Source organism: Oncorhynchus clarkii, chromosome 26 (genome assembly GCF_045791955.1).
Source record: "Oncorhynchus clarkii lewisi isolate Uvic-CL-2024 chromosome 26, UVic_Ocla_1.0, whole genome shotgun sequence".
Taxonomy (NCBI): Eukaryota; Metazoa; Chordata; class Actinopteri; order Salmoniformes; family Salmonidae; genus Oncorhynchus; species Oncorhynchus clarkii.
The window spans coordinates 8,328,506-8,352,541 of NC_092172.1; the positions used below are offsets into that span (position 1 = coordinate 8,328,506).

General features: G+C 46.6%; 1 pseudogene; it reads left to right on the plus strand.

The window, feature by feature from the left end:
* The first annotated feature begins 504 nt into the window (after nucleotides 1-504).
* Nucleotides 505-23,156, plus strand: LOC139385297 (cadherin-17-like; annotated as a pseudogene).
* Nucleotides 23,157-24,036: the final 880 nt, after the last annotated feature.

Genomic DNA, 24,036 nt, shown 5'->3' on the forward strand with positions numbered 1-24,036 from the left:
TTGAGTGGATGAACAGAGGGAGCTGTGTGCGTGGGTGAGCATCACACCACCAGATAATAGTGGGTTGCCATTGATTACATTGTCACATGACTTTCAGGAAAGGATAGGAGCAGAATTTACATTGAGAATATCTTATATCTCATGAATATCTCATAAAGTCTGCCTCTATTCAAATGAACTACAGTAGATATGAATATGTTAAACAACTAATGTTCTTACCAAATGTAAAATTATCTTAGAATAAAGTCAGAAGGTTATCATGATTAAATCAAGATTGTCCAGGAGGAATACTAGCATTTGAACTGAGTAAGGATGTTTCACTACCAGAACGAGCTATTGTCACCCTTGCTTATGATTGACTAGTCAAATCACCGTGTGAATGTACACCGCTGTACAGAAGCTTGTCTATCTTTCTCTTGGCTAAGGATCTCATGCATGCAAGTGGGGGCCATGTGACCGCGACGACTGTAACACAGCCCGTGCTGAGACCTGCACATCAGTCTGATGGACCAGACCCCCAGGATCCCCTCCAGTCACATGTTCTTCATAGACTCTGTGATCGGCGAGGTGTCTCTCACTGAGGACGGTGAGTTACAGGCCCCTCACTCAACTGCCCCTACCCCACCCCCATCTCACATGTATAACATTCCTGGCCCCTACCCCATCCCCATCTCACAGGTATAACCTTCCTGGCCCCTACCCCATCCCTATCTCACATGTATAACCTTCCTGGCCCCTACCCCACCCCCATCTCACATGTATTACCTCCCTGGCCCCTACCCCATTCCCATCTCACAGGTATAACCTTCCTGGCCCCTACCCCATTCCCATCTCACAGGTACTTCCCTGGCCCCTACCCCATTCCCATCTCACAGGTATAACCTTCCTGGCCCCTACCCCACCCCCATCTCACATGTAGAACCTCCCTGGCCCCTACCCCATTCCCATCTCACAGGTATAACCTTCCTGGCCCCTACCCCATCCCCATCTCACAGGTATAACCTTCCTGGCCCCTACCCCATCCCCATCTCACAGGTATAACCTTCCTGGCCCCTACCCCATTCCCATCTCACAGGTATAACCTTCCTGGCCCCTACCCCATCCCCATCTCACAGGTATAACCTTCCTGGCCCCTACCCCATCCCCATCTCACAGGTATAACCTTCCTGGCCCCTACCCCATTCCCATCTCACATGTATAACCTTCCTGGCCCCTACCCCATCCCCATCTCACAGGTATAACCTTCCTGGCCCCTTCCCCATTCCCATCTCACAGGTAGAACCTTCCTGGCCCCTTCCCCATTCCCATTTCACAGGTAGAACCTTCCTGGCCCCTTCCCCATTCCCATCTCACAGGTAGAACCTTCCTGGCCCCTACCCCATCCCCATCTCACAGGTATAACCTTCCTGGCCCCTACCCCATCCCCATCTCACAGGTATAACCTTCCTGGCCCCTTCCCCATTCCCATCTCACAGGTAGAACCTTCCTGGCCCCTTCCCCATTCCCATCTCACAGGTAGAACCTTCCCTGGCCCCTACCCCATTCCCATCTCACAGGTATAACCTTCCTGGTCCCTAACCCATCCCCATCTCACAGGTACTTCCCTGGCCCCTAACCCATCCCCATCTCACAGGTACTTCCCTGGCCCCTACCCCATCCCCATCTCACAGGTATAACCTTCCTGGCCCCTACCCCATTCCCATCTCACATGTATAACCTTCCTGGCCCCTACCCCATTCCCATCTCACAGGTATAACCTTCCTGGCCCCTTCCCCATTCCCATCTCACAGGTAGAACCTTCCTGGCCCCTTCCCCATTCCCATCTCACAGGTAGAACCTTCCTGGCCCCTACCCCATCCCCATCTCACAGGTATAACCTTCCTGGCCCCTTCCCCATTCCCATCTCACAGGTAGAACCTTCCTGGCCCCTTCCCCATTCCCATCTCACAGGTAGAACCTTCCTGCCCCCTACCCCATTCCCATCTCACAGGTATAACCTTCCTGGCCCCTACCCCATCCCCATCTCACATGTATAACCTTCCTGGCCCCTACCCCATCCCAATCTCACAGGTATAACCTTCCTGGCCCCTACCCCATCCCCATCTCACATGTATAACCTTCCTGGCCCCTACGCCATTCCCATCTCACAGGTAGAACCTCCCTGGCCCCTACGGCATTCCCATCTCACAGGTAGAACCTCCCTGGCCCCTACCCCATTCCCATCTCACAGGTGACATAGTATCATGCTCCATCTCCATCCCCATCTCATACGTGACACACAGTGATGCTTTCAGGGATCACAGAGATATCTGTATATAACTGCAGGTGTCCTATATATTCCTGCAGGTGTCCCTACCCATGTGTCCTTTGCCTCTAGTCTAGAATAATGGAAAGCAGTCATCTGACAAATGTCAAACACTGTAAACTTTCATCCAATGTTTTATTTGACTGTTCATTGTAAAATGTCATTATGTAATGGAATGGGTAAAGCATCAGGATACTGCAGTTGTGTTGTTGTCTTTTTAGTCCCCCACGGGCTTTCCTAAGCGACCACGGTGTGCATTATTAATGTCACTCTTACCCCTAGGCTTTCCCCTGCCTGAGTCCCTGTAGCCCGAGGTTCCGTTCCCGCGGTTGGTGTGTGTGTCTGTGTGTGTGTGTGTGTGTCCATAATGTTGAAGATTGTTCAATCAAAACCTACATTTGTTTCTGACTTAGCGGTTGTGATTGAATAGGGATCAGTCTCTGTGCTCTGTGCCAGGCCAGTGTCGCCGTATCTGCACCTGGTTTACTTTACAGTCGGACCGTTAGCTTGTTATTCAACATTTATAATATTAGCCACGGCCCTGTGCTTGCATCAGCACCAAATCGCTAAAGCTGTGTAAATAACTGGAAACATCTGACATTATCAAAAAGAGGAAAACAGGAAGTTCTGTTACTGCTCAGTGGTATGGATCTTATCTGCATCTCCATCAGCATTTATTATTCTGGAAAACAATAGTCTGTTTACTATATGTAGGTCCTTATGAGGATGGAACAATAGTCTGTTTACTATATGTAGGTCCTTACGAGGATGGAACAATAGTCTGTTTACTATATGTAGGTCCTTATGAGGATGGAACAATAGTCTGTTTACTATATTTACTATATATTTACTATGAGACCGTGAGACCGTGTCTGTGCCTCGACCTGGGTTGGGCAAAACTAAACATGGCGGTGTTCGCCTTAGCAATCTCACTAGGATAAAGACCACCTCCATTCCTGTCATTATTGAAAGAGATCATGATACCTCACATCTCAAAATAGGGCTACTTAATGTTAGATCCCTTACTTCAAAGGCAATTATAGTCAATGAACTAATCACTGATCATAATCTTGATGTGATTGGCCTGACTGAAACATGGCTTAAGCCTGATGAATTTACTGTGTTAAATGAGGCCTCACCTCCTGGCTACACTAGTGACCATATCCCCCGTGCATCCCGCAAAGGCGGAGGTGTTGCTAACATTTACGATAGCAAATTTCAATTTACAAAAAAAAAAATGACGTTTTCGTCTTTTGAGCTTCTAGTCATGAAATCTATGCAGCCTACTCAATCACTTTTTATAGCTACTGTTTACAGGCCTCCTGGGCCATATACAGCGTTCCTCACTGAGTTCCCTGAATTCCTATCGGACCTTGTAGTCATAGCGGATAATATTCTAATATTTGGTGACTTTAATATTCACATGGAAAAGTCCACAGACCCACTCCAAAAGGCTTTCGGAGCCATCATCGACTCAGTGGGTTTTGTCCAACATGTCTCTGGACCCACTCACTTTCACAGTCATACGCTGGACCTAGTTTTGTCCCATGGAATAAATGTTGTGGATCTTAATGTTTTTCCTCATAATCCTGGACTATCGGACCACCATTTTATTACGTTTGCAATTGCAACAAATAATCTGCTCAGACCCCAACCAAGGATCATCAAAAGTCGTGTTATAAATTCACAGACAACACAAAGATTCCTTGATGTCCTTCCAGATTCCCTCTGTCTACCCAAGGACGCCAGAGGACAAAAATCAGTTAACCACCTAACTGAGGAACTCAACTTAACCTTGCGCAATACCCTAGATGCAGTTGCACCCCTAAAAACTAAAAACATTTCTCATAAGAAACTAGCTCCCTGGTACACAGAAAATACCCGAGCTCTGAAGCAAGCTTCCAGAAAATTGGAACGGAAATGGCGCCACACCAAACTGGAAGTCTTCCGACTAGCTTGGAAAGACAGTACTGTGCAGTACCGAAGAGCCCTTACTGCTGCTCGATCATCCTATTTTTCTAACTTAATTGAGGAAAATAAGAACAATCCGAAATTCCTTTTTGATACTGTCGCAAAGCTAACTAAAAAGCAGCATTCCCCAAGAGAGGATGACTTTCACTTTAGCAGTGATAAATTCATGAACTTCTTTGAGGAAAAGATTATGATTATTAGAAAGCAAATTACGGACTCCTCCTTAAATCTGCGTATTCCTTCAAAGCTCAGTTGTCCTGAGTCTGCACAACTCTGCCAGGACCTAGGATCAAGAGAGACGCTCAAGTGTTTTAGTACTATATCTCTTGACACAATGATGAAAATAATCATGGCCTCTAAACCTTCAAGCTGCATACTGGACCCTATTCCAACTAAACTACTGAAAGAGCTGCTTCCTGTGCTTGGCCCTCCTATGTTGAACATAATAAACGGCTCTCTATCTACCGGATGTGTACCAAACTCACTAAAAGTGGCAGTAATAAAGCCTCTCTTGAAAAAGCCAAACCTTGACCCAGAAAATATAAAAAACTATCGGCCTATATCGAATCTTCCATTCCTCTCAAAAATTTTAGAAAAGGCTGTTGCGCAACAACTCACTGCCTTCCTGAAGACAAACAATGTATATGAAATGCTTCAGTCTGGTTTTAGACCCCATCATAGCACTGAGACGGCACTTGTGAAGGTGGTAAATTACATTTTAATGGCATCGGACCGAGGCTCTGCATCTGTCCTCGTGCTCCTAGACCTTAGTGCTGCTTTTGATACCATCGATCACCACATTCTTTTGGAGAGATTGGAAACCCAAATTGGTCTACACGGACAAGTTCTGGCCTGGTTTAGATCTTATCTGTCGGAAAGATATCAGTTTGTCTCTGTGAATGGTTTGTCCTCTGACAAATTAACTGTAAATTTCGGTGTTCCTCAAGGTTCCGTTTTAGGACCACTATTGTTTTCACTATATATTTTACCTCTTGGGGATGTCATTCGAAAACATAATGTTAACTTTCACTGCTATGCGGATGACACACAGCTGTACATTTCAATTAAACATGGTGAAGCCCCAAAATTGCCCTTGCTAGAAGAATGTGTTTCAGACATAAGGAAGTGGATGGCTGCAAACTTTCTACTTTTAAACTCGGACAAAACAGAGATGCTTGTTCTAGGTCCCAAGAAACAAAGAGATCTTCTGTTGAATCTGACAATTAATCTTAATGGTTGTACAGTCGTCTCAAATAAAACTGTGAAGGACCTCGGCGTTACTCTGGACCCTGATCTCTCTTTTGAAGAACATATCAAGACCATTTCAAGGACAGCTTTTTTCCATCTACGTAACATTGCAAAAATCAGAAACTTTCTGTCCAAAAATGATGCAGAAAAATTAATCCATGCTTTTGTCACTTCCAGGTTAGACTACTGCAATGCTCTACTTTCCGGCTACCCGGATAAAGCACTAAATAAACTTCAGTTAGTGCTAAATACGGCTGCTAGAATCCTGACTAGAACAAAAAATTTGATCATATTACTCCAGTGCTAGCCTCTCTACACTGGCTTCCTGTCAAAGCAAGGGCTGATTTCAAGGTTTTACTGCTAACCTACAAAGCATTACATGGGCTTGCTCCTACCTATCTCTCTGATTTGGTCCTGCCGTACATACCTACACGTACGCTACGGTCACAAGACGCAGGCCTCCTAATTGTCCCTAGAATTTTTAAGCAAACAGCTGGAGGCAGGGCTTTCTCCTATAGAGCTCCATTTTTATGGAACGGTCTGCCTACCCATGTCAGAGACGCAAACTCGGTCTCAACCTTTAAGTCTCTACTGAAGACTCATCTCTTCAGTGGGTCATATGATTGAGTGTAGTCTGGCCCAGGAGTGGGAGGGTGAACGGAAAGGCTCTGGAGCAACGAACCGCCCTTGCTGTCTCTGCCTGGCAGGTTCCCCTCTTTCCACTGGGATTCTCTGCCTCTAACCCTATTACAGGGGCTGAGTCACTGGCTTTACTGGGGCTCTCTCATGCCGTCCCTGGAGGGGGTGCGTCACCTGAGTGGGTTGAGTCACTGATGTGGTCATCCTGTCTGGGTTGGCGCCCCCCCCCCCCCCCCCCCCCCCCCCCTTGGGTTGTGCCGTGGCGGAGGTCTTTGTGGGCTATACTCAGCCTTGTCTCAGGATGGTAAGTTGGTGGTTGAAGATATCCCTCTAGTGTTGTGGGGGCTGTGCTTTGGCAAAGTGGGTGGGGTTATATCCTTCCTGTTTGGCCCTGTCCGGGGGTGTCCTCGGATGGGGCCACAGTGTCTCCTGACCCCTCCTGTCTCAGCCTCCAGTATTTATGCTGCAGTAGTTTATGTGTCGGGGGGCTAGGGTCAGTTTGTTATATATCTGGAGTACTTCTCCTGTCCTATTCGGTGTCCTGTGTGAATCTAAGTGTGCGTTCTCTAATTCTCTCCTTCTCTCTTTCTCTCTCTCGGAGGACCTGAGCCCTAGGACCATGCCCCAGGACTACCTGACATGATGACTCCTTGCTGTCCCCAGTCCACCTGGCTGTGCTGCTGCTCCAGTTTCAACTGTTCTGCCTTATTATTATTCGACCATGCTGGTCATTTATGAACATTTGAACATCTTGGCCATGTTCTGTTATAATCTCCACCCGGCACAGCCAGAAGAGGACTGGCCATCCCACATATGCTCTCTCTAATTCTCTCTTTCTTTCTCTCTCTCGGAGGACCTGAGCCATAGGACCATGCCCCAGGAATACCTGACATGATGATTCCTTGCTGTCCCCAGTCCACCTGACTGTGCTGCTGCTCCAGTTTCAACTATTCTGCCTTATTATTATTCGACCATGCTGGTCATTTATGAACATTTGAACATCTTGACCATGTTTTGTTATAATCTCCACCCGGAACAGCCAGAAGAGGACTGGCCACCCCACATAGCCTGGTTCCTCTCTAGGTTTCTTCCTAAGGTTTTGGCCTTTCTAGGGAGTTTTTCCTAGCCACCGTGCTTCTACACCTGCATTGCTTGCTGTTTGGGGTTTTAGGCTGGGTTTCTGTACAGCACTTTGAGATATCAGCTGATGTACGAAGGGCTATATAAATAAATTTGATTTGATTTATATGTAGGTCCTTACGAGGATGGAACAATAGTCTGTTTACTATATGTAGGTCCTTATGAGGATGGAACAATAGTCTGTTTACTATATGTATGTCACACCCTGACCATAGTTTACTTTGTATATTTCTATGTTTTGGTTGGTCAGGGTGTGATCTGAGTGGGTATTCTATGTTACATGTCTAGTTTGTCCAGTTCTATGTTCGGCCTGATATGGTTCTCAATCAGAGGCAGGTGTTCGTCATTGTCTCTGATTGGGAACCATATTTAGGTAGCCTGGGTTTCACTGTGTGTTTGTGGGTGATTGTTCCTGTCTTTGTGTAGTGTTCACCAGATAGGCTGTATTAGGTTTCACGTTCCGTTTGTTGTTTTCGTATTTATTCGTTATTTCATGTATCGTCATTCATTCATTAAAGAACATGAGTAACCACCACGCTGCATTTCGGTCCTCTCTTTCAACAAACGAAGAACGCCGTTACAGAATCACCCACCTCACTCGGACCGAGCAGCGTGTTAACAGGCAGCAGCGAAAGGAGGACGTTATGGACAGCAATGGCATGGAGTATACTACTTGGGAGGAGATCGACAGGTGGGCGGTCGACCCAGGGAGAGTGCCGGAGCCCGCCTGGGATTCAATGGAGCAGTGCGCGGAAGGTTATCAGAGAATGGAGTTGGCGAAGCAGGCACGGCGGCGCGGAAGGAAGCCCGAGAGGCAGCCCCAAAAATTTCTTGGGGGGGGGCTAACAGGGAGTATGGCTACGCCAGGTAGGAAACCTGGGCAGACTCCCTGTGCTTACCGGGGGGCTAGAGAGACCGGACAGGCACCGTGTTATGCAGTGGTGCGCACGGTGTCTCCAGTGCGGGTGCATAGCCCGGTGCGGTATATTCCAGCTCCGCGTGTCAGCCGGGCTAGATTGAGCGTCGAGCCTAATGCCATGAAGCCGGCTCTACGCAGCTGGTCCCCAGTGCGTCTCCTTGGGCCGGCTTACATGGCACCAGCCTTGCGCTCGGTGTCTCCGGTTCGCCTGCATAGCCCAGTGCGGGCTATTCCACCTCGCCGCACTGGCAGGGCGACCGTGAGCATTCAACCAGGTAAGGTTGGGCAGGCTCGGTGCTCAAGAGCTCCAGTGCGCCTGCACGGTCCGGTTTTTCCAGTACCACCTCCACACCCCAGCCCTCCGGTAGCAGCTCCCCGCACCAGGCTTCCTGTGCGTGTCCTCGGCCCAGTACCACCAGTGCCAGCACCACGCATCAGGCCTACAGTGCGCCTCGCCTGTCCAGCGCTGTCGGAGCCCTCCTCCTCTCCAGCGCTGTCGGAGTCTCCCTCCTGTTCAGAACTGCCAGTTTGCAAGGAGCTGCCAGTTTGCAAGGAGCTGCCAGTTTGCAAGGAGCTGCCAGTTTGCAAGGAGCTGCCAGTCTGCATGGAGCTGCCAGTCTGCATGGAGCTGCCAGTCTGCATGGAGCTGCCAGTCAGCATGGAGCTGCCAGTCTGCAAGGAGCTGCCAGTCTGCATAAACCTGCCAGTCTGCAAGGAGCTGCCAGTCTGCAAGGAGCTGCCAGTCTGCATAGAGCTGCCAGTCTGCAAGGAGCTGCCAGTCTGCATAAACCTGCCAGTCTGCAAGGAGCTGCCAGTCTGCAAGGAGCCGCCAGAGCTGCCAGTCTGCAGGATGCCGCCAAAGCTGCCAGTCTGCAAGGAGCCGCCAGAGCTGCCAGTCTGCAAGGAGCCGCCAGAGCTGCCAGTTAGCATGGAGCAGCCAGGGCCGCCAGTCAGCATGGAGCAGCCAGGGCCGCCAGTCAGCATGGAGCAGCCAGGGCCGCCAGGCAGCATGGAGCAGCCAGTCAGCATGGAGCAGCCAGAGCAGCCAGTCAGCATGGAGCAGCCAGAGCTGCCAGTCGACCAGACTCTTCCAGATCTGCCAGTCGACCAGACTCTTCCAGATCTGCCAGTCGACCAGACTCTTCCAGATCTGCCAGTCGACCAGACTCTTCCAGATCTGCCAGTCGACCAGACTCTTCCAGATCTGCCAGTCGACCAGACTCTTCCAGATCTGCCAGTCGACCAGACTCTGCCAGATCTGCCAGTCAGCCAGACTCTGCCAGATCTGCCAGTCAGCCAGACTCTGCCAGATCTGCCAGTCAGCCAGACTCTGCCAGATCTGCCAGTCAGCCAGGATCTGCCAGATCTGCCAGTCAGCCAGGATCTGCCAGATCTGCCAGTCAGCCAGGATCTGCCAGATCTGCCAGTCAGCCAGGATCTGCCAGATCTGCCAGTCAGCCAGGATCTGCCAGATCTGCCAGTCAGCCAGGATCTGCCAGATCTGCCAGTCAGCCAGGATCTGCCAGATCTGCCAGTCAGCCAGGATCTGCCAGATCTGCCAGTCAGCCAGGATCTGCCAGAACCGCCAGCCAGCCAGGATCTGCCGGATCCAACTACCTGCCTGAGCTTCCTCTCAGTGCTGAGCTTCCTCTCAGTGCTGAGCTACCCATCAGTCCCGAGCTACCTCTGTCCCGAGCTGTCCTTCTGTCTCGAGCTGACCCTCTGTCCCGAGCTGTCATTAAGGAGGGTCACCTATCTAGGGACGCTAAGGAGGTGGACCAAGACTATTATGGAGTGGGGTCCACGTCCAGCGCCAGAGCCGCCACCGCGGACAGATGCCCACCCAGACCCTCCCCTATAGGTTCAGGTTTTGCGGCCGGAGTCCGCACCTTGGGGGGGGGGTACTGTCACACCCTGACCATAGTTTACTTTGTATATTTCTATGTTTTGGTTGGTCAGGGTGTGATCTGAGTGGGCATTCTATGTTACATGTCTAGTTTGTCCAGTTCTATGTTCGGCCTGATATGGTTCTCAATCAGAGGCAGGTGTTCGTCATTGTCTCTGATTGGGAACCATATTTAGGTAGCCTGGGTTTCACTGTGTGTTTGTGGGTGATTGTTCCTGTCTTTGTGTAGTGTTCACCAGATAGGCTGTATTAGGTTTCACGTTCCGTTTGTTGTTTTCGTATTTATTAGTTATTTCATGTATCGTCATTCATTCATTAAAGAACATGAGTAACCACCACGCTGCATTTCGGTCCTCTCTTTCAACAAACGAAGAACGCCGTTACAATGTAGGTCCTTATGAGGACGGAACAATAGTCTGTTTTCTATATGTAGGTCCTTACGAGGATGGAACAATAGTCTGTTTACTATATGTAGGTCCTTATGAGGATGGAACAATAGTCTGTTTACTATATGTAGGTCCTTACGAGGATGGAACAATAGTCTGTTTACTATATGTAGGTCCTTATGAGGATGGAACAATAGTCTGTTTACTATATGTAGGTCCTTACGAGGATGGAACAATAGTCTGTTTACTATATGTAGGTCCTTATGAGGATGGAACAATAGTCTGTTTACTATATGTAGGTCCTTACGAGGATGGAACAATAGTCTGTTTACTATATGTAGGTCCTTATGAGGATGGAACAATAGTCTGTTTTCTATATGTAGGTCCTTATGAGGATGGAACAATAGTCTGTTTACTAGTTACAGGTGCTTACAACAATGGAACATGGTCAGAAATGCAAACCCAAGACCTCAAGACAGTAACGCAAACTTGAGAACATAGAGTCATGATTTGCTGTGAATATGTGCATTTCTACATTTCATTGTGGTCTGTGGGTGTCGCCACAGTAACTCCCCTCCTCCTCCTCCTCCTCTTCCCCCTCTCCTCCTCCTCTCCTCCTCTCACTCACGCCAGCTCCATCCGCCCACTGAAAACGTGTGGACTCAAAACATGTGGTATCAAAACGTGGGCAGATTTTATCTTTTTTTTTCACATTTTCAATGCCAATTTACCAACCTAAAATGTGGACAGGCAAAATCTCAAACATGTCATACAAATCTCTGCTGGAACATGTGTGAGTGAGTGTGCGTGTGTGCGTGTGTGTGCATGTGTGTGTGTGTGTGTGTGTGTGTGTGTGTGTGTGTGTGTGTGTGTGTGCGTGTGTGTGGCTCAGGTTTAAAATACAAGACTACTCTGTCCTTGAGATTCTCAAACCCTCATAAAAAATATCATCTGCTGGTCAAAATGCTATTACTATATTACAATTAATTAGGCTATAACTTGTATTGTAGGGGCAGAACACAACACCATATCTGCATGTCCATGTAAAGAGGTAACAGTATAGAATCCACCACTGGTCGACCGTGCCCACATGATGGGAAAAGCCTCTCTCCACCCACTCTGCCTTTACCACCATGTGTATGTAGGTGGTAGGACTCACAGCTGTGCAGTTACCAAACAGATGAGTGGGTCATGTTGAAAGACTCTGAGTATAACTGGGAGCCCTTTACTATCGGCAGTATGGAAAGTCATTTCTCTACTCAGTGAAATGTTGTGCAACACGTATGCATTATGCTGATGGGTTTTTCTTCCATTATCCATTATGAAAATAATAATAATAATTTTTTTTCTAAATATTTTCCTTCAGTCATTGATATTGATATAGGTGCACTTTGGTTGTTGATCTCAAGAAGCATTGCTCATCTTTGGGCATTTTTGGTCTTTTTCTAAAATAACAATTAGGCTAAATCAAGGCAGGAGAATTCCACATTGTGCCTACTTCTTATACATCTAAGTCAGATTTGTAAAATAAAATTGCTGTATTATAAATACAGTAGTTGTGCACTTAAAGGGCAATTACACCACTTTTCAACCTCATTTTCATTTTCTCCAGCACAGTACCAGTGTCTACAAATGTGAAAACAGCGCATTTCTATACATATATAAGTTAAAAGGTTCTACATGATGACATCATCAATGGTGAAAACATTGAAAAATTGTGATTTTCAAACACTATGAGAATTTCTTGATGACGTGATGAGCAAGAAAATACCCTCCCTCTGGCTAGAAACCCGTTGTAGGTTTTTGAAAATCACTGTCACAGATTTAAAAAAAGACAAATGTAGGACCTTTCTTCTTATCTTTTTAACCACAAGTCATAGAAACACGCCGTTTTCACATATGTAGACACCGGTACGGTGCTGGAGCTAATGAATATGAGGTTGAAAAGTGTTGGAATTGCCCTTTTAAGGTGACGTAGAAGACAGAGCGTGCACTGCAAGCTGTTCAAAAAAAAAGCAATGAAAGCAAGACATTACATCAGCTACGGTGTACTCTACTCATCCATTTTTAGAGCAATCAGGTCATCAATCACGTTGTTATATACTACATCTCTTCAAAGCACTGAGGCCCTGAAACACCATAACACTGGTTATGGGAAGTCGTGAGAAGAGGGACTTGTGTATACACAGCCTCGGCGTTTGGGGAGCCATCTCCAAAACAATGGAGTGGAAGTGTGACAGTGGGTTGAGGAGATGCACATGCCCCCCTGTATCTCTGCCGGTGACCGCTCCTTCTTCGGTGCTGTTTCATGGGGCCCTCTGAGCTAATCATACAGCTCCCTGTCCGGCCCTGTTCTTTAAATCAGTGGAAGGCCCCCCCCATCCAACATGTATGAGCTTTTGTACATTGACTCAGCGCTTTATAATTTAAACACCTTACAGGTTTCCCTCTCTAGTAAAGCCTAGGTGTCTATACTTTACTAGAAAGAGAGAGAGAAGGAGAGAGAGTGAGTGGGAACAGCTGAAGGGGGCCTCAATCCTACAATCCTGCAGTGCAGAGAGACCGTTGAATTTACTATGTTCAGTTTATGAGCTGTTCAGTGCCTTCCCTGCTTCCCTGTGCGGTGTCTAGGTGAAGTGGAGTGGGGGGGTCTGGTAGGGAACAGCCTGGAGGGGGAATTCCCAGAGATGCTGTTCACTGTCAGCAAAGAGGGAGTCATCTCTCTCAACGCCCCACTGGACAGAGAGACTCAGGACCAGGCGAGTGGCCACACAGTTTTCATTCATAATGTATCGTACCTCCTTGTCTTTAACATATAGTAAGGACTTGTTAGGACTGTGAACGCATCGTCATGTCATGTGATGTACGGAATTACACTGTAAGAACAGAGGAAAATCGGGGTTAACAAGAAAAGGAGGATCATGACTCAAATCACAACGTGTCTTTTTTCCTCCTCTGCAGTTTTCCAAAAAGCTAAGCTCCAAAGCTGTACAGGATTAGATAAACATCCATTTTTTTGGCACAGGTTGTCTTTGGGGTCATTCCGCAGAGTAACAAGCAACGTGTTTGGCCAGAGACCTTAACTGCTCACTGGTCTGACACAAGTAAGGAGAAATCCATCAGGTTATTGGAGGTTCTGTTTCTACAGAAAGCCCTCAGAGAGTCTATTCTGTCTGAACCTTTCCTATAGCACAGTAATCATAAAGTCAGATACACCCCCTCTCCCCTCCTTATCCTCTCCCCCTGCCCGGCAGTGACTGTCACCTATCATGATGGAGCTGTCATGTTCCAGCATGCATCACACATGAGTCACAGCCTATTGATCCACCTCCTCACGCAACACAACACGAGTGAGGCAGTCCAGGTTCCCTGATTGCGATGGTTCCACGCTGACTGACTGAGACTCGTATGTCCGCGCCATGTGACTCTTACAGCTGATGGAGGGAAAAGGGAGGAGAGGAGGAGGGGATGCATGCACGTGTACAGTACCTCTCGCTTGGTGTTGACAGAGTTGCGTGCCCGTATGATGAATCATCTCTGGACGTGTCAAAGAAGCAAAATGGCTCAGTGCCGTGAGCTGAATGGCAGCCCAGGAATCAATGGACACACTGAGTGTTAGCACTGTCACTGCCTATCGTTCACCTAATGGCTTCATCTTCTAAAGACAGGTCAGAGTGAAAGGGGAGAGAGGGGGGTGAGCAATCTGCACTCTAAAAAAGCAATTTCATTCACACACATAAACCCCACACACCTCCCATCCCCCTATCTATTCCAAGAAAGCTCAATAAATAACGAATACAAAATCGTTGGGGCTTTATCTCAGACTGTGGTTCCAGTGTGTAATTGTGCATCGTTCAATACAGAACATGAAGATCTTTCCATGGCTGAGAACTGGCGCTTTGTGTTATTCCAGTGTGAAGGTCTGTGGTCTCACTGTGCGTCCACACAGGGAGATTTGATCTGGACACTTTGTGAAAGCACATGTCTGATAGTTCCAGATCAGCATCGTGGTGGAGCGTCCAGACGGCAGGGAGACCGCCAAGCCTGTGGAGCTGAGAGTGATGGCGGACGATGCCAACGACAACAGGCCCACGTTCCCTACCACACAGTACCACACCGTGGTCAAGGAGCTTGCCCCACGGCGTGAGGCGCAACCCTCGGAACACTCATATGACACTCCTACAGACAACTCTGGAACATACTGGATCACAAAGGCCTTTTGTTTACGCTTAAAACGAAATACTGAGAAATAAAAAACGATGGAGAAATTCATCAGGATGCTCAAAATAGGATTCGGTGTTTCTCACTTGAGGGTTCAAAGAAAATGTGTTTTTGCCCACACACTAATCTGTGAGGACTTTGCTCTTTTCCCAGGGACAGAAATCCTCACAGTTCAAGCAGCCGACAACGATGATCCGAAAACCGATAACGTGACAATCTTCTAGCGGCTGGTTGGCCAGATCCTAGAGAGCTCTTGTGCCTTGTTCCAGGTGGATCGTGACTCTGGGGTCATCTCAGTGCAGGCAGACAACCTGGAGGGAGCTGCCCCACAGTACACACTGACCATCACTGCTGAGGACGCTAAAGGTGACCAACAGTGCTGCATGGCAATGTGGTTCTGTGGTGTTAGGGAGAGGGGTGAGGGGTTACTTCCACAAAGATAATGTATACATAGTACAATGTAAAGATAATCCAGAGATACTCTATAGTAGTAACCTATTGTGATATGTAGACAGGTGCAGTGGTAGGGTAAATTAGTTTTAGACTAGCAGATGTAATGTTGGAGGTTTTCCCTCTGCTTCTTCTGAGGAGAATATTGTTTAAATATGACACTGCAGTGACTGATGATCATGATTAAGACTGAAGGCATCAGTATGACAGAGGCATGCCAAACTAAGTGACTCACTGATGGAGCCTGTCTCTCTCTGATGATGATTTCCTTTGCAGGCTTAAACAGCTCCTGTACTGTGGCTGTGACAGTGCAGGACGAGAACGACAACCCACCCGTCTTCACTCAACACGAGGTGCCTTTACCCAGGCTGAAGAGAGGACCGACAGCGTGATTTTTTGGTTTGGGGGGGATAGAAGTGATTCAGAGCGCTCATTGCAAATCTATCTGCTTAGACAGTATATTCGTTTTTTTTCTTTTCTGTTGAATGCCTGCTGTGTTTGAACTCTCCCTCCAGGTCACTGATTTGATTTCCCAGAGGGGAGAGAGATGGAGTGCTTTTAGGGGGATCCAAGCTTAAATCTCAGGCTTATACAAATGTAGGACCTTCATTTGAGCCAGTTCGCTACAGCAGTGAAGTAATCCTTCAGCAACAGAAAATGTGAATTGTTACGTGGCTTATAATTAATGGACAATGAATTAAGTCAAGTCTGAAATTTAAAAGTGGGAGTTACAAACTTCACAAGCATTTCAATTTTTTTTTTTTTAATCTCAAATACGCTACACGTTTGACATTTCCTGCATTGCAGGACAGTTCTCCTACAACAGGGTGATCAAATTAATATGCTACATCTGTGGAGATGGAAACGTATTATTGTAGGGTTTATTTCTCATTGTGCTCCAAATGGACAATGTTCTCTGAGTTAATCTGAATAAGCCTCAGATGAGTCCTGTGAGAATCCTTTATTTATAGAATAAGGCAAATCCCCAGCGTCACCATAAGAAAGCTCTAAATGATATCCCTGACACTTGCGGCAGTCAGAACATTTCACATCTTCATAGGAAAATTGTTGCACTGAGCAATATTTACTATCACGTCTGAGCTCACCGGTAAAAAAAAAGCCGTTTTTAATGAAATATGAAATACTTTGTTAAAAGTGAAATGCATCCCTTCTAGTACAGAAATGAACTGCATCGTTCTGCAATTTTGTCAAGAAAAAAAACTCATACGAGCTCTCGTTAGCCGCACAGTGTTGTCATCTCCTCTGGTTCGGGGGGAGTGTAGCTGAGCCTACCATTGAAATGGACCTCAGTCTTAACATAAAGGCTATTTCTGATCTATGAGAGCATCTCTGGGGACAGTCAGTGTTTCCAGTGGTCTTTTCCATAGTCGATCCTCATGAATAATGAAGTCACCGCTGAGGTCTCCATGAGACAACATTTGGTTTGCGCTGGCCTCAAGGTATGCAGTATACGGGCCAAAGATAGACCCTTTTCTCACACACTGTTACGGAGCAGAAAACAGTCTACACCCACACCTCCTGAATAATGCAGGAGACAGGATAGTCATCTTAAAATGGGGACTTGACAATGGGACACAAAGCTCTCGTTGTCCTCACTGGTGCTAAGTCAATGTAAACCCCAACTGTGCTTGTTAAGTTCAGATGCTCTCGGAGTGAGAGAAGGTACTGTTACGATACAGTAGACAGTGCCCTGCCTTCATATTCCAGAGTCATCCCAGAGTCATCCCAGAGTCATCCAGTGTCTTCTTCATTGGGTGCATGCCATGACAAAAGATTTACAGCTCATTTTGGATTCTCATTTTGGATTCTCTATGCACCTCAACAATGCTGTCAATCATGTTTTGAGTCGATGCCAGCCCCAGGCTCATGTTCTCTCACTCTGGCACGCGTACGCACGCACACGCACACACACACACACACACACACACACACACACACACACACACACACACACACACACACACACACACACACACACACACACACTGAGGTGGAAAAAGCTCTTGAGTGGGTCACGCCAGAGTGCCCCTGCTTTTTCCAGCAACATGTGAACGGGTTTGTAGGGAGCTGGCAGGTGAGTGATGAGGCCCATGGTATCAGCGACCCTCTAGCCCGGGCAGGCAGATCAGAGACTCAGCCGCTTCAGTGGAGGGCCACAGTGAGTGGCTGATTAAAGGACTCCAAAGCAGAGAGATTGGAGGTGTGTGAATGAAGGTCAACAACACAGGACCACACGGAACATGCCTGCATACACACACCAGACCTGGGTCAAATACACTGTACATATCCTAGATTATGTCAAATATGTTGAAATATTTGAAATGCACTTGATATGGTTTGCCTGGAACAACGGAACCAATGGTGTAGTCCTAAAAATGCAAATTCCCAGCTAAATCCATCTAATACTAAATAATATACTTTTAAACTATTTCTCAAACAATCGCATGTATTTTATTAAGCCCTTTTCAGCAGTTGTCACAAAGTGCTTTACGGATACCCAGCATAAAAACCCCAGAGAGAAAGCTATGCAGATAGTAGCCCCTGCTTCATTATTTTTTTATCCTCTCTCCCTTTCTCCTCTCACCTTTTTCTCTACCTCCTCCCCCCCTCTCTAAGTACGGCCCCTTCCACCTGACAGAGGATGCTCCTTTGGGAGCCATGATAACGGCGGTGTTGGCATGTCATGCTGATGAGAGGGGAGGAGACAGCTGGCAGGTGAGTTACAGGCTGGAATCTGGCAATGAGGAGGTGTTCACACCGGTCACAGACAAGCAGACCAATGAGGTTTCACTCATCCTCTCCAAGGTACGGCAATCTCCTTCATTCAATAGCCTCTATTCTCTCTTGTTCATTCACAAATAAGACAACCCAGAGAGCCCTAGACATCGATTGAATAGGAGGCATTTTAACATGATCTCAACATGGTATTAATAACTACGTAGAAATATTCAATATTGCTTTGTATATCCCTTTCTGTGTCTCTTCATACGCGCACATGCGGGCATTTCCACGGCACGTGTCCCAAAAATAAGCCATGACACAAACAATAGTTTATCCCCAAATAATCTGAGCCCATCCCTGGGGTGTCTCTCTGGCTCTTCCCTGGTCTCCTGTAATCCCCTCCACGCTCCCAGCCCTGCCCCAGCACCGCCCTGCCTCAGCTCTCTCCCCTGGCCTGGACAGGAGGGCTTTGGAGAGAAGAGAGGGAGTGTTTGTCATTGTTTGTGTACCCATTCTCTGGAAGCGGGGCAACTACGTTCTACCGCTCCATGGGAGTAGAGGACTGTTACCTATATTCCGCAGAGGTAAACCAGGAGTTGCCTCCGGTATTGTCTAAACTGATACAGGACTGGAGCACAACCCCTTTGCATTGTCTCTGATGAACCCTGCCATACAGTAATGACATGCTGTATAAGGCTCTGACATAGGCCTACTGTAGCCAATTTTGAACCACCACATACAGTGAATATTTAGTGTAGGAGTTACAGGCTTAAAGCCAGCCAACGACTGTCCGTCTGATAAAATAGCTTGTTAGCACATCCGAGCACGCTCACTAACATGTTGCCTTGTGGCGAGACTGAGACAACCCAGAGGGTAGTCCCGTTGTCTCTATAACAGCAGCTTGCACTACGTCTAACTGAATAATGACACAGTGCCATTAGTCTGTGGAAAGTAATTACCTGTTTACCACACAGGCAAGGGCACCGCTAACTAAACACTAGCTAATCTGTCTCTCTGGTGCTGTGCTACGGTTGTTTCGATAGCGTGAGGATAATATCAATGAGAGTATTCAGCTCCTGCTGTGCTGTAGGCGTGTGTGTCTGAGGTTGGGTGTAGCATGCTAATCCACGTGACCTGGTCAGGAAAAACTCTGGGCCTTTTTTCTACCAGGCCCATGTCAAGCACGTGTTCTGTTCAGATGCCTCCTACACGCGTACATACAGTACCTGCCGTCATGAATGGTGAATGAGAGAGGATGGCGTCAAAAAATGTGTGTTTGGTGGCCGTGTGCTAGGTGGCAGGTGCACATAGCTGATTCAACCATTTTCAGAAGGGAAGAATAGAGATTACAGATGAACACACACACACACGCACTACACATGTCATACACACGCACGCACGCACGCACACACACACACACACACACACACACACACACACACACACACACACACACACAAAGGACTACTTCTTTGATCTTATTACAATCTTGATGTAAAAGAGGGGATCACTAGCAATCGTCTCCTTCTTTTTAAACCCATTGAGCTGGAGACTCTCATGCTTCAAGTGTCCCCATTTAACCTAGAGGGCCGCCCTCCACACAGCAACTTAAGGCCAACAACGGCAGCTGAGGGGTGTTTGGATTCTTCTGGTTGTTGCCTGATACAAACCTGCACTTCACTTCCAGTCAGCACCATGAGTCACTCCAACACTGATCAACGTCTGTGTTTTTTCTCTAGCAACAGAGGTAGCTATTTGGGCCAATTGACATGTTATGAGCAACAGCAATAACTTCATTTCACCAGAACGTAGACAACACAAGGGGATACAATCCTGGGCTATGACCTCACAGAGTAAGCATAGCAATGGCTGTCCACTAACGGGATTCTCCATCACACTCAGGATTCATGTCAGGTGACACTTTAATCAAATGGCCGTCCCTGTCATTCCAGTTTCCATTTTACGGTGAAAATAAAACTCTTCTCTGCCGGTAAATCAACTTGTCTGCCGGTATTATGCAGGCATTGTTTAGAGTCACTGTGTATTGTTCCACAACCCTCTCCTTCCCAGTGGGATCAGCCTGTAAATCTGTGGAACACGCCGATTAGCAGCAGACATATGCAGGCTCTTTCTTACCTCCTGTGTTTGCTCCATGAGCTTAATACAATCCCATGCCTCTGTTGGAGGGGGCAGTTCGATATTTTGCTCAGTCTAAATGAGCAACCTGTGTGTCTCATGGAGTGCTGAAATGGCACATTCGCAACAGATTCATTGATTGCTTTTTTGCTTTTTAGATCAAATCTGCTGTTTTCTGGGAAATGTTAGTAAAGCTCTCCCATGATTATTTTCCTGGTGTTCATTCTTGCACCGTAGAACTCTATGTTCCCATGTTTTACAGCTATTAGAACACTACATATACAGTTGAAGTCGGTAGTTTACATACACTTAGGTTGGAGTCATTAAAACTCGTTTTTTCAACCACTCCACAAATTTCTTGTTAACAAAATATACTTTTGGCAAGTCGGTTAGGACATCTACTTTGTGCATGACACAAGTGATTTTTCCAACAATTGTTTACAGACAGATTATTTGACTTATAATTCACTGTATCACAATTCCGGTGGGTCAGAAGTTTACATACACTAAGTTGATTGTGCCTTTAAACAGCTTGGAAAATTCCAGAGAATGATGTCATGGCTTTAGAAGCTTCTGATAGGCTAATTGACATAATTTGAGTCAATTGGAGGTGTAACTGTGGATGTATTTCAAGGCCTACCTTCAAACTCAGTGCCCCTTTGCTTGACATCATGAGAAAATCAAAAGAAATCAGCCAAGACCTCAGAAAATAATTGTAGACCTCCACAAGTCTGGTTCATCCTTGGGAGCAATTTCCAAATGCCTGAAGGCACCACGTTCATCTGTACAAACAATAGTACGCAAGTATAAACACCATGCCGTCATACCGCTCAGGAAGGAGACGCGTTCTGTCTCCTAGAGATGAATGTACTTTGGTGCGAAAAGTGCAAATCAATCACAGAACAACAGCAAAGGACCTTGTGAAGATGCTGGAGGAAACAGGTACAAAAGTATCTATATCCACAGTAAAAACAAGTCCTATGTCGACGTAACCTGAAAGGCCGCTCAGCAAGGAAGAAGCCACTGCTCAAAAACCGCCTTAAAAAAGCCAGACTACGGTTTGCAACTGCACATGGGGACAAAGATCGTACTTTTTGGAGAAATGTCCTCTGGTCTGATGAAACAAAAATAGAACTGTTTGGCCATAATGACCAAATAAAATACAATTTTATTTGTCACATATACATGGTTAGCAGATGTTAATGCAAGTGTAGCAAAATGCTTGTGCTTCTAGTTCCGACAATGCAGCAATAACCAACGAGTAATCTAACCTAACAATTCCACAACTACTACCTTATACACACAAGTGTAAAGGGATAAAGAATATGTACACAAAGATATATGAATGAGTGATGGTACAGAATGGCATAGGCAAGATGCATTAGATGGTATAGAGTGCAGTATATACATATATAGAGTGCAGTATATACATACGAGATGAGTAATGTAGGGTATATAAACATAAAGTGGCATAGTTTAAAGTGGCTAGTGATACATGTATTACATAAAGATGGCAAGATGCAGTATATGATATGGAGTACAGCATATACATATACAACTGTTTGGCCATAATGACTATCCTGATGTTTGAAGGAAAGAGGGGGATGCTTGCAAGTCGAAGAACACCATCCCAACCATTAAGCACAGGGGTGGCAGCATCATGTTGCTGGGGTGCATTGCTGCAGGAGGGACTGGTGCACTTCACAAAATAGATGGCATCATGAGGCAGGGAAATTATGTGGATATTTTGAAGCAAGACATCAGTCAGGAAGTTAAAGCTTGGTCGCAAATGGGTCTTCCAAATGGACAATGACCCCAATTATACTTCCAAAGTTGTGGCAAAATGGCTTAAGGACAACAAAGTCAAGGTATTGGAGTGGCCATCACAAAGCCCTGACCTCAATCCTATAGAACATTTGTGGGCAGAACTGAAAAAGCGAGTGCGAGCAAGTGTAACAGTATAACTTTAGAGCGTCCCCTCGCCCATACCCGGGCGCGAACCAGGGACCCTCTGCACACATCAACAACAGTCACCCTCAAAGCATCGTTACCCATCGCTCCCCAAAAGCCACAGCCCTTGCAGAGCAAGGGGAACCACTACTTCAAGGTCTCAGAGCAAGTGACATCACCGATTGAAACGCTATTTAGCGCGCACCACCGCTAACTAGCTAGCTATTTCACATCCGTTACACAAGGAGTCCTACAAACCTGACTCAGTTACACCAGCTCTGTCAGGAGAAATGGGACAAAATTCACCCAACTTATTGTGGGAAGCTTGTGAAAGGCTGCGCAAAACATTTGGCCCAAGTTAAACAAATTAAAGGCAATGCTACCAAATACTAATTGAGTGTATGTAAACTTCTGACCGACTGGGAATGTGATGAAAGAAATCAAAGCTGAAATAAGTCATCCTCTCTACTATTATTCTGACATTTCACATTCTTAAAATAAAGTGGTGATTCTATCTGACGTAAAACAGGTTAATTTTACTAGGATTAAATGTAAAGAATTGTGAAAAAACGTACTTGGCTAAGATGTATGTAAACTTCCGACTTTAACTGTGTGTTAGTGCATGCACTTCCATATGAACAGCATTTATATGGCAACCTGTATGGCATGTAGGTGCTGGACTTCGAGAGGGAGAGCGAGTACATCCTGCTCCTTAGTGCTGAATATCCGGTGGCCCTGGTCTGAGGGAGGTATGGGTCAGCATTCACGGCAACCGTCTCCATCTATGTGGATGATGTCAACGAGGGCCCCATCCTGTCCCAGAACCACTATGAGGTCACCGTCAGAGAGGGGGAGGAGCCAGGACGGGTTATTGTCACTATTCTTGGATATGACCCAGACTCACACCCAATCAGGTGAAACATCATTCATTGGAAATAATGAAAAAAATAAAATGAATTCACAGTTTAAAGGCATTAATCAGGGTGTTATCCCACCCCGACTATACTTTTGTCCAGATACTCGCTCAGAGGAGACAGAAATAGGTATTTCTCTAATGGGAAGTACTCAGGTGAGCTAAAGACCATCTAGGCCTTGGACAGAGAGGAAAACAGTACCTACACCATGGAGACCATGGTTTTCTGAGAATAATGTATATTTCTATATTTCCAGACAGAGGCTTCAGGGCAGCTTAGACCTCGGCCTTCTGTTTGTCCCAGTGGGTGTCAAATTTAATAAGGCAAGGCTAAAGCAATACTTCCATTGACAATTCAAGACCAGACAGTATTCAGTGACAAAGTAATAAGCAGGGAGTGAGTCATGCGAAGTGACAGCCAGTGTGTCGCTAGCTAGCTGCTGGGTGTAGAGTGGGAAGTGAGGAGGGGGTTTATGTTGTATAGAAAACTCCAATCCAATCCTCCCCCACACTAGATAGGCATGACTCAGAACCGAACAGAAGACAGACTTGCAGGGTCTGAGAGCTGCACACGGCACCTCTCCAATTACCCGCTGCCCTTATCCCTCGCAGGCACTTATTATCACATTGAGTGAAAAATCTTTTCAGACTGGTCCATTACCTGAAGAATGGGGGCTCTGACTCACATCTTGAGTCCACACTTATAGAGGCTAGAGAGGACAGTGGTGTTAATTGGTGGAGATACTGTATTATGTTGGTTGGATCGAAGTGTACAGGTATCAGAAACATTAAAAAATCTGCTTTGTCGTTCAGAGAGGTTGTGCTTTCTAATGACCCTCTCTGTGCTCGTCAAAGCCAATCCAGCATCACCCAATACGGCATCACTCAGTACACCATTAGGACTGTTGTTAACAATGATTCAATGGGTACTAATATTAATTAAAACTGTACTATTTGCCTCCCAGGGAACTCTTCTCTGTCCTCCTCCACCCTGGTGATAGTCCATGTCCTGGATGTGAACGACAACAGTCCTGTTTTGGTGGGGGACTACTCCTGGAAGTACCTGTGTACCCCTCGCTGGGAGGACCAGGCCTTGGTGCTGGCATCCCG